The 10,579-nt window shown below is 37.6% G+C and overlaps 1 pseudogene; it reads left to right on the top strand.

The window, feature by feature from the left end:
• The first annotated feature begins 1,595 nt into the window (after positions 1–1,595).
• LOC100963449 lies at positions 1,596–5,825 on the top strand (annotated as a pseudogene).
• Positions 5,826–10,579: the final 4,754 nt, after the last annotated feature.

The raw sequence follows: 10,579 nt of genomic DNA on the forward strand, positions 1-10,579 counted from the left end.
CTCAGGAAGAAGCCCAGGCTGCAAGTGGACAGGCTGTGTTCACCTCTGAGAGCAACTGTGCCTGCTGGGTTATATTAGGCCCACCCTCTGTGCCCAGGTTGGGTAGGATTGGCACCTTCCTGCATTTTCCAGTGCTCTGGAGATATAGATGGAACTGCATTAACATAAATATAAAATATTATTATTGCAAAGATCACATTAGTAGATGCTTGATGGCAAGGTAAAAATTTTATTTTTAATTAATTTATTTTTTAATTCTTTATTAAATCATAGCTGTGTACATTAATGCATTTATGGGGTACAATGTGGTGCTTTGATATACAATGTGGAATACTTACATCTAACTGATTACCATAACTATCTCCTTGCTTACTTATTTGTTGTGGCAAAAACATCCATCTTTTATATTTACCTGGATGGAGCTAGAGCATATTCTTCTTAGTAAAGTATCTCAAGAATGTAAAAAAAATTATCCAATGTATTCAATACTACTATGAAATCAGTATATAATGATCATAGGAATGGCAAAAAATAACTATAGTCCAGAAAGAAGGAAGGAAGAGGAAAGAGAGAGGAGAGGAGGAGGGAGGCTGGGAGGAGGGAGAATTTGGGGCAGATCCAACCTGATGTGCATAATACAATGATAATATTTATTTTTAATTTAATTTATTTTGTTTTTATACAAAAAAAGACATTGTTAGGAAGGATCATGAGTAAATTTGTGCAAGGACTAGAGGAACTTTCCCAAAACAATGAGAGAGAGGTCTTTGGGCCTTGTGTTTTCAAAATATGAAGTTGCTGCAATCTGTCATGGTATAAAGTTCCTAATGAAAGGGAATTACATGATCTCTGAATTAGAATCTCCATGGATCTGTAGAGAGGCAGAGGGCGAGGTGCACCCTTACAATGAGGTAAAGGTGTCAAATTGAATGGTGGTTCTGAGGCTACGAAGGGGCTCAGACCAGCTCCTGGGAAGACCCTGTCCTAGGGGAGAGGAGGCAGCTCTGCAGACCAGGCTTAGGGTAGGCTGGAAAACTCTTCACTTAGCAGGCTGCTATAGCCATGTAAGGAGCCTAAATGTTCACCCATGGCAAAGGAAGAGCCTGGGAAGTATGATCAGCATGACCAGATACCTCATGTTTCCCACCTACCATTTCCTGCAGAAGCTTTTGTCTGACTCCAAAGCTACAAACTTTGGGGGGGGGGCTGGTATCCTGTTTTTCAAGGTCTCCAGCTGGCATGATGAGGTTGCCCACTGCACTTTGAGAGGGGTGTGTGTGTGTTTGTGCGCATGTGCACACACATACACATGAGTAAAGGAAGGCTCTAGATTGGACAAAAGAACATTCTTGTAATAAGAAGATGGGCGTCCCACCTTTCTATATAGCACATTAAAATCAAATGTTACCATTTTTCTCACTCAAAACTGGACACAATGTACATATCCATAATATTAATATAAACCATATTAGCAGAGTTAACTTGCATATTCAAAGAATACTCAGGGTGTTCCTATACTAACTCAGATATGTGAAAAATGAAGAATAAATCTTTCCGTGCATGTCATGTCCAGGACTATTTTCTTGGCTGTTAACATGGATGAAGTAAGCACTTGGTTTTTAATGCAGGGTTTAGAGGGGTGAGGAGCTCTATAATGAATCAGTTGAGCATTCCTCTGACTTGAGGTACATGTCTTCCAGGGACCTTGGGCTTAGTGAAATGTGTGCCACATACCCCAGAGTAAGTATAGAATTGACAAAGGAGAGAGGAAATGTCCTCTTACTTGGCCTCCCTGGTGGTAGGGGCACCAGATTCCCAGCCCTACTTTTAAGAAACTCTTTAGCCTTCTGATGGTATATGCTAAGATGCAAACACTTCTGAGACAACACCTTCTTTCCCCATCAGGTAGCTCTTGCAACCTGCTTCAGAGTTTATGCCTCAGGTGTCAGGGCCTGACTCATGGGGCAGGGCTATTAGTCAGTGCCAAGGAGACAGAGACAGCAGCCTTGAGCAAAACCGAAATCACCCACATACTTTAAAAGGAAGCACAAGATTTCCTTTCTGAGTCTGTAAGTCTATAATCACTGTAGCTTCTCTTGAAAATAACCACCCGTATATTTCATTTCATCCAAAATAGAGTAGTATTCAAGGAGAGTCCTAGTAAGCATTGGTGCAATAAATAGAAAGGTGCCCTTGACTCTTGCCTCAAGTAGGAGTTGGCAACTTTCTGATAATGGTGAGTTGACTTTACCTTTCAACAAATAACACAAGTAGCCTCCTTGTTCTCAGACATGTTTCTTTATACGGCTACACCTTTTCCCTCCATGCCTCTGTAGTATTCATTGCCAAAGGGCTGTTTTACACAGGCCTGGGTGACACTAAAGAACTGCTAATAGGAGGTTTGTTCCTTTCACTGGCTCTAAAATGCCTGGCTCTTAGCTGTTGGGCAGACCCAGGCCTTTCATACAAGGCCTTTTCATATGTGCTTCCAGGGAGCCAGACAGCTGGGATGGGGAGAGCACTTCCAAGAATCAATCAGACCCTCTATAAAATAGGAGTTTATTTTAGCCTGTAAGTGTAGAGAAGAAGAAGAAAGAGGCAAGCCATGTGTCATGTAGGGAAGACACCTTGTGGGGCTTTCACATAGGAACTTGGCCCATGACTCTGGTTTTAGAAACATAGTTGATTAGCAAAGATAACTGGCAGAGGACACTATAGATTCATCTGCTGTTTACGTTGAAGACATTACATGCAGGAGACATTTGGTCTAGACAATGGCCTTTGAATATTAGACAAAAACAAGGTCATCATGCAGTTTTGACTTGAATTCCAACTCAAATACAGTAGAACCTATGTAAGCTGACCACCCAAGGGACTGTAACAAGATGGTCAACATATGGAGGTGGTCAACATAAGGAACCAGGCCTACTGTACTGATACGTACATGTGGTACGTGTCCAGTTTGTGAAAATTAGGTCAACTTAAGGAGGTGGTAAATGTAGGGAGGTGGTCAACTATGGAAGTTCTTCTGTAGTGATTTTGGCTTTGTCACTGATAATCAATAGCCATGGTTTTGCACCATTCATTCATTCATTCATTCAGGGCACACAAAGCTCTTAGAGAGTTACCACTCAGTAATTAATAATCAATGGTGAAAATGAAATGTTCTTTTACCTTCATCCAAGGAGGTAGAAAATAGTTATCATAATTTCCTGTTGGAGAAAAAATTCCAGAGGTCCCTTAATCTGCCTTTCTCCATGGTACAAGTACTGATTGATTAAGGTTCTTCATGAGGACCACCAACTTCTTCTCTAGGCCTACAGTTTTCTCTGATCCATCAACATTACCTACATCTTTGGCAAAAAATATATGTTATTTGGTGTTGCAGATCACAGTCTAAGTTTTCTTCTCTGCTTACGTAAATGGTCCTTATCACCCTTCTAGTCTTCATTCCTTCAACATCAGTCAAGTCATTTTGGAGGACACAGATCTTGATCTCCCTGAAACTCTAAATGGAACCTTTTCCCTGTTGGTGATAAACTTCCTCATTCAGCGATTAAAGTCTTAATGTCCATGTCCTTCCAAAATAAATGTATTAAGAAGTAGGGCCCATCTGCAGAAAGGAAAGGGGGACAAGGAACTTTGTACACTGCAAGAAGTTACTCAAAAGATGGACAGTCAGCAGTATGACACAACGAGCCATCCTATATGCCTCCATGTTCTAAGCCACCGGCCTTTTACTTCTTTCCAGTGCACTTGGTTAATATCACATCCTCTGATCACATCAGTAACTTCTCTCCCTGCTGCCCTTGTATTAAGACAGGCTCATGCTGTGGGCCAAGAATGGAGGCCAGGCTTCCTTCTGGTTTGCTAAGAGGAGGGCAAAAGCCACTGTTGGTTTTCAGTGGCTCTCATGGTAGAAGGGTGGTGAAAGCAGAAGTGAGGGTGTGGCTGAAGAGCTTGGACTCTTGTAGCTGTGCAGGGATTTGACCACCCTTTTGTCTAGTAAAAGGACAGAGACCAAGACCACCAAGAAGCACCCTTAGCATGCAACATCCAGTGTATCTGCCATGTTTGACCAGTCATAGATTCAGGAGTTCAAAGAGGCCTTCAACATGATCTATCAGAACAGAGATGGTTTCATTGACAAGGAAGATTTGCATGATATGCTTGCCTCACTGGGGAAAAATCCAATGATGATGAATAAGGCTCCAGGCCCCATCAATTTCACCATGTTCCTCACCATGTTTGATGAGAAATTAAATGGCACAGATCCAGAATATGTCATCAGAAATACTTTTGCCTGCTTTGATGAGGAAGCAACTGGCACCATTCAGGAAGATTACCTGAGAAAGCTGCTGACAACCATGGGAGATCAATTTACAGATGAGGAAGAGGATGAGCTATTCAGAGAAGCACCTATTGATAAAAAGGGAAATTTCAATTACACTGAGTTCATATGCATCCTTAAACATGCAACAAAAAGAGAAAGAACTTCAAATTCCAGCCAAACATTCTTGTTGCCGCTTTGTGTATTTCTGAGATTTTCTCTTAGAGCCTGTTGCATGCCCTTAGTTTTACAGCTTTTGCTTTTCCTGTTGTATTTATTCTCGGCCATTTTGGGCAATATATCTTTATAATAAGACTGGAAATAGGACTTTTTAAAAAATCATTTTTAGAATAGAAAATATAGTAATTTAACTTACAAGCCTCTGTCTCCCCCCAGCCAATAACTGCGCTCTACAGAGTCAATGTATTTTTTCAGGGAAAGTAATTCACTCAGTTTTTTCTGAACCATAATTAAACTTTACAACAAAATACTTGTTTAAACTTAAAAAAAAAGAGGTAGGACCTTGATAAGATCATAAGGACAGAGTCTTCATAAATGGAATTAGTGTCCTTATGAAAGAGACCTGAGGGAGCTTGTTTGCCCTTCCTGCCATGGGCAGTCACAGAGAATGCACTATTTCTGAGGAATGGTTTCTGCCATGGGCAGTCACAGAGAATGCACTATTTCTGAGGAATGGTTTCTGCCATGGGCAGTCACGTAGAATGCACCATTTCTGAGGAATGGCTCCTCACTAGCTAAACTTGCTGGTGCCTCGAATTTTGACTTCTCAGCCTCTAGAATGGTAAGCTTCAAATTCTTGTCATTTATATATCACCAAGTCTATGATATTTTGTTATAGCAACTTGAACTAAGACATTTGGCTTTCAGTCAAGGGGCCCTCACTCTTTTAGGAAGGTCTCTCGGGACTTGTTTGGATGATTAGCCCCATCAGTTCTCATCATGGATCTCAGCTCTTCGCTTCACCTACTCACACTTCCACATGGAGGGCCATCTCTGAGGTCAAATACAGAGCATTGCATTTCATTAAATACAGTCTATATGTCCAAGAAAGTCATTATTTAAGGTTGAGATGTTGTGAACAAAGGAAGGAAACATAGTATCTATTAGTTATTAATTCTATATCATTAGTACTTTAGTAAAATCAGATGAATTTTCTTCACTCACAGATTCCAAGATGCTTTCGTGTTGTTATATATAACTGTAGCACATTTGTTTTTACTACTATTTAATATGCTATTGCAAATATTACATTTAGTTATCTATTCTCTAGTCACATGGATATTATACTGCTATGAAGAGGCTTGTACATGACTCTCTGTGTACCGCATATAAGTTTCTCTAAGCTTGTACATGACTCTCTGTGTACGGCATATTAGTTTCTCTAAGTCTAGTGTATTCACCTATAACTTATTCTGGTCTCTGTTTCTAGAAGAAAAAGCGCTATAGCAGGTCACAACCTGCAGCACTTAATTAAGGATATCTCTGGGTTATAAGAGGAAGCCCACAACTTTCTGTTGGGATAATATTAACTTTTTCTAAGTGAATCCTCATTTTCTACTTGTATCAGAACTTTCTTTAATTTTTGGTGGTAGCCAAATGCCAACATTCACACTGAGGATTGTTTTCTTATCTTATGAGATGAACCTGTATGGTATTTCCCCATATAAAGGCTTGTTTCTGCATGACTCCTGCAGTTTGAATTGCTTCAGAGAATGGAATGAGCTGTGTCTGACTCACTCTATAATATGCCTAATAGAATACAATAACACTGAATTCATCTACCTCTGTTCTCCACATGTGTATTATTGTTCCAGAGATAACTATTGTGCAAACCATGGTATTCTTTTAACTTTTTTGTGATATTTATTCTAAGTATTACCATTACCACAGAGCCCCTCAGATGGAGGCCAATAAGTGCACACATCAGCACAGAACTGTTCCTTGGGGCTTGTGATTTATTTAAGTCTGGAGAACTCCTAGTTTAGAGCAGGGAGGAGAAAGTAGCTAGATAAAGAAACTAGACAGCTTCTCATCCCCTCCAATGTAGTATATTCACAACGAAACTTTGGCATTTTGCTTGATGCAAAAGTTTTATGGGAACTCAGGAGAGTCATAATCAAAAATCACATGCCAGCCCAAAGCATTGCATAAAATGTCATATGAAGTTTCCATTTTATTGTTTATTCTGCTAACTGAGAACTAACTACTGTCTAATACAGTCTGATACTTTCTAAACTAGACCATCCATTTTACTCAATATTTCCATAGTAATGGGAATCTTGAGCCTTATTCCTCTTAGCTTATCATGAAAAACATAGAAAAGAGCTCTTGAGAATTGAGTAAGATTATGTTCGTCTTGAGCTCTTTGTTTTGTGTTACTAGACCAAACATCCACAAAATTCCTTTACTTGAGGAGAAATCATACTAGACTCATGGATAGTAGATCAGAGGATTTTCTAAAATTGCCTCTGGAAACTAGAAGGTTGTTAAAGAGCAAAAGTGAAAATTTGGGATAATAAAATCAGAGAGTTTGCATTGTGTTACAGGTTGAAGGTTTGTCCCCTCACCACTCTGAATTCATAAGTTGAAGTTCTATTTCCCAAGGTGATGGTATTTAGAGATGGGATCTTTGCAAGGAATTAGGCTTAGAGGAGATCATGAGGGTAGGGTCTGCATGATGAGATGAATGCCTTCATAAGAAGAGATGCCGTTTCTCTCTACCACACAGGGATGCAGTGAGAAGGCAGCTCCCTACAAGCCAGGAAAAGGGCCCTTACTAGGAATCAAATCAGCTGGCACCTTGATCTTGGATTTCCCAACCTCTAGAACTATGAGACATAAATTTCTGTTGTTTAAGTTAGCCAATCTATGGCAATTTTTTATTGTAGCCTAAATAGACTAATACACTTTGGTTTCTTTTTTAGGCCAAATATTAGTTTGGCCTAAAATGATAAGTAGCGAAGACTGGTTCATTTGATAGAACTCTTCTAGGGCTCTTGCAAACCTAGTGTTTCTGAAAGTATGATCATTTAGACATTGTTGACTAGATTATGTGCAAAGTCTGTATGTGGGAGACATCTTTTGTGACAGGGAAATACTGCCACAAGACTATAAACATATTATTTAAAAAACTTGTATATATAGAATAGCAAATGAACCAATTCTACACAGTCTAATACACGTAAAGGAAAATGTGCCTTTGGTATTCTCTAATGTATCTAATTTCATTCCTGACTGCCCATCCACTTGATAATGGGAAAATAAGGATAAGATTGATTTAAATGTTATTACTTTGGGATGCCTTAATCTTTGTTCAAAGTGCAGTTGTATGGATAGCCCATTGAAGTTTTCACAAATCAGAAATCTTTCCTGGTATGCATTGTTTTCAACCTAAGATCAAAAGAGGTCTGGTTCTGGTTGGTTAGTTATGATAGCAGCCGTACAGGAATTAGGTCCACCACAAAGAAGATCTCAGAGAAAATAGAGTGGAGACCAGATGGCTCTGAGCTCTCTTCTCCCACTACCCAGTGCCACATGTGTCCATACATCCAGTTTGGGTTTTTTTGGTATTATTCATAATTTTTTATAAATATTTAACTGTATTTTTTCTAATAATGCTTAAAGTTATTCAGAATTTCCATCCTAATTTTGAATATGATAAAGATATTAGTGCAGTCACCAGTCTTATAATTACTTTTTGGAGTTTTTACAAGTAATACTTTTAGTTTAACAGCATATATATGTGTGTATATATATATAATGTATATTGTGTGTGTACATGCTTGTCTATTCTAGATCCACTTATCTTCTTAAGTTTATCTCTTGATAATGCTATAGATGAGGATCTAAGGTAGTACATTCATTTAATCTTTACATACCTTTATATACCTTTATTTGTCTTTATGTATAAATAATAGTTTAACTGGGCATAAAATTCTAGGCTGATAATTATATTTTTCCTCAACATTTTAAAAGATGTTATTGCATTATCTTTGGAACTCTATTATTACTAATGAAAATTCTGTTGTTCATTGGCTTGTTTCTGGATACATTTTATGACATATCCACATTATGATTGTTTAATTATTCCGGAATTTTCCCCAGATAAATGCCTCATTGTGGATTTAACTTTATTCATTTTACTGAATACTCAGAGTATAAACTTTCACTATGAAAATATAGGCATTTCTTCAATTTTGAAAAATGTTCTATTATTGCCTTTCCAACATTTACTTTCTTGGATGTATATTGGAATCTCCTAATGTGTTTAGCTTATGTCTTAAATTTTTAGGGTAAAGATTATCTTTACCTCCTTTAGCTTCATTTTGGGAGAATTTCTAAGTACTATCTTCTGTGTAATTAATTTTTGCTTTGATTCTGTCAGATCTGTAGGTTATCCTATTAAGTTTCTTTTTATTTCAATTTTCTTATTTTAAAGATTTTAAAATGATTCTTCTATATTCATCTGCTTGTTTTGTTTCTTTCAGTTCTTGTTTCACATTTTTAATGTTAGGTGTCCCACCATTTGTTTCTTTGAGGATAGCAAAATTCTCACTTGAAAGTCTTTCTCTGACTGATAAGTGAATAAAAAAAAACCTGATTAACATCATCTGGAATAATTTTATGCTAAAATTATTTATTTGTTGACTCTGTTCATTAGCTTCATATATCTTCATGTATTTTATAATTTGGGTATTTTGTATGATTTTTAAAAATTGAGATTTAATTCATACCATAACAGCACTCTTTTATAATGTACAATTAAGTGAGTTTTATTATATTTATAAAGTTGCACAATCACCACTGCTTTCAAATTTGAAAACATTTTCCTCACCCCAAAAAGGAGCTCTGTGTTATTGGCAACCACTTCAAATCCCTCCCAGCCTCATCCTTGGTAATCACTCATTTACTTTCTATGTCTGTGGATTTACCTGCTATAGATATTTCATACAACTGGAACCATGGCCTTTTTGTCTGGTTTCTTTCACTTAGCATGATGTTTTCACATCCTGCATTCCTGTTGAAGCATGTACTTCATTTATTTTTATGGCTGCATAATACAAGATGGACATAAAGTTCACATGCAATTTAACATTGTTTAACATAGTAAATTGCACTTCTGTCCACCCTATATTCCAAGGTAGAATTAATCTAGTCATCACTTGATAGAAATGTTGTTAGCCCCACTATTTAATTATGAATAATGTTGCTATGAGCAGTAAATGTCCAAATTTTTGAATGAACATTGTTTGCAATTCTCCTGGGTATATACTTAAGAGTTGAATCGCTAGACTAATGCTATATTTACTTTTTGAGTAAATGTGGAACTATTTTCAAAAGTGGCTGCATGTCTAGATCTTTACCAACATTTTTTATCATCTTTTCCATTAGAGCCATCCTAATGGGACTAGTCAGGTAGTATCTACTATGGTTTTAATGTTTATTTCATTGATGGCTGAAAAATATGTTGAACATTTTTCATGTGCTTATTGGCTTTTGTGGAAAAAGTTTTACTAACATCTTTTGCCCATTTTTAAATTGTGCCATATGTCTTTTTATTTTTGTGTTATGTTATTTATATATTCTGAATGTAGTTTTCAAAGAATTGTGTAATATTGATATTAATTCTTTAAATCTTTTATAGAATTCATCACTGAAGCCAGTTGGGCCTAGGCTCTTTGTGGAAGGATTTTTTTTGTGGTTTTGGCTGGGGCTGGGTTTGAACCCACCACCTCCAGTACCTCCGCCACCTATTCCTTTGAGCCACAGGCACCACCCTGTGGGAGGATTTTTATTACCAATTTAATTTCCTTGCTTTTTATAGTTGGTAGTTTGTGTTTTTCTAGAAATTTATCCATTTCATCTAAGTAATCTAAAATGTTAGCATACAATTGTTCATAGTAGTTTCTTAAAATACTTTTTATTTCTTTAAGATTAGCACTAATGAGGCCAGGTGTGGTGGCTCATGCCTGTAATCCTTGCACTCTCGGAGGCCGAGGCAGGTGAATTGCCTGAGCTCACAGGTTTGAGACCATCCAGAACAAAAGTAAGACCTTATCTCTAAAAATAGCTGGGCATTGTGACGGGCGCCTGTAGTCCCAGCTACTTGGGAGGCTGAGACAACAGACAACAGAATCGCTTGAGCCCAAGAGTTTGAGGTTGCTATGAGCTATGATGCCATAGAACTCTACCAAGGATGACAAAGTGAGACTCTGTCTCAAAAAAAAA

The sequence above is a fragment of the Otolemur garnettii genome, unplaced genomic scaffold (genome assembly GCF_000181295.1).
Source record: "Otolemur garnettii isolate 467f Iridium unplaced genomic scaffold, OtoGar3 scaffold00119, whole genome shotgun sequence".
Taxonomy (NCBI): domain Eukaryota; kingdom Metazoa; phylum Chordata; class Mammalia; order Primates; family Galagidae; genus Otolemur; species Otolemur garnettii.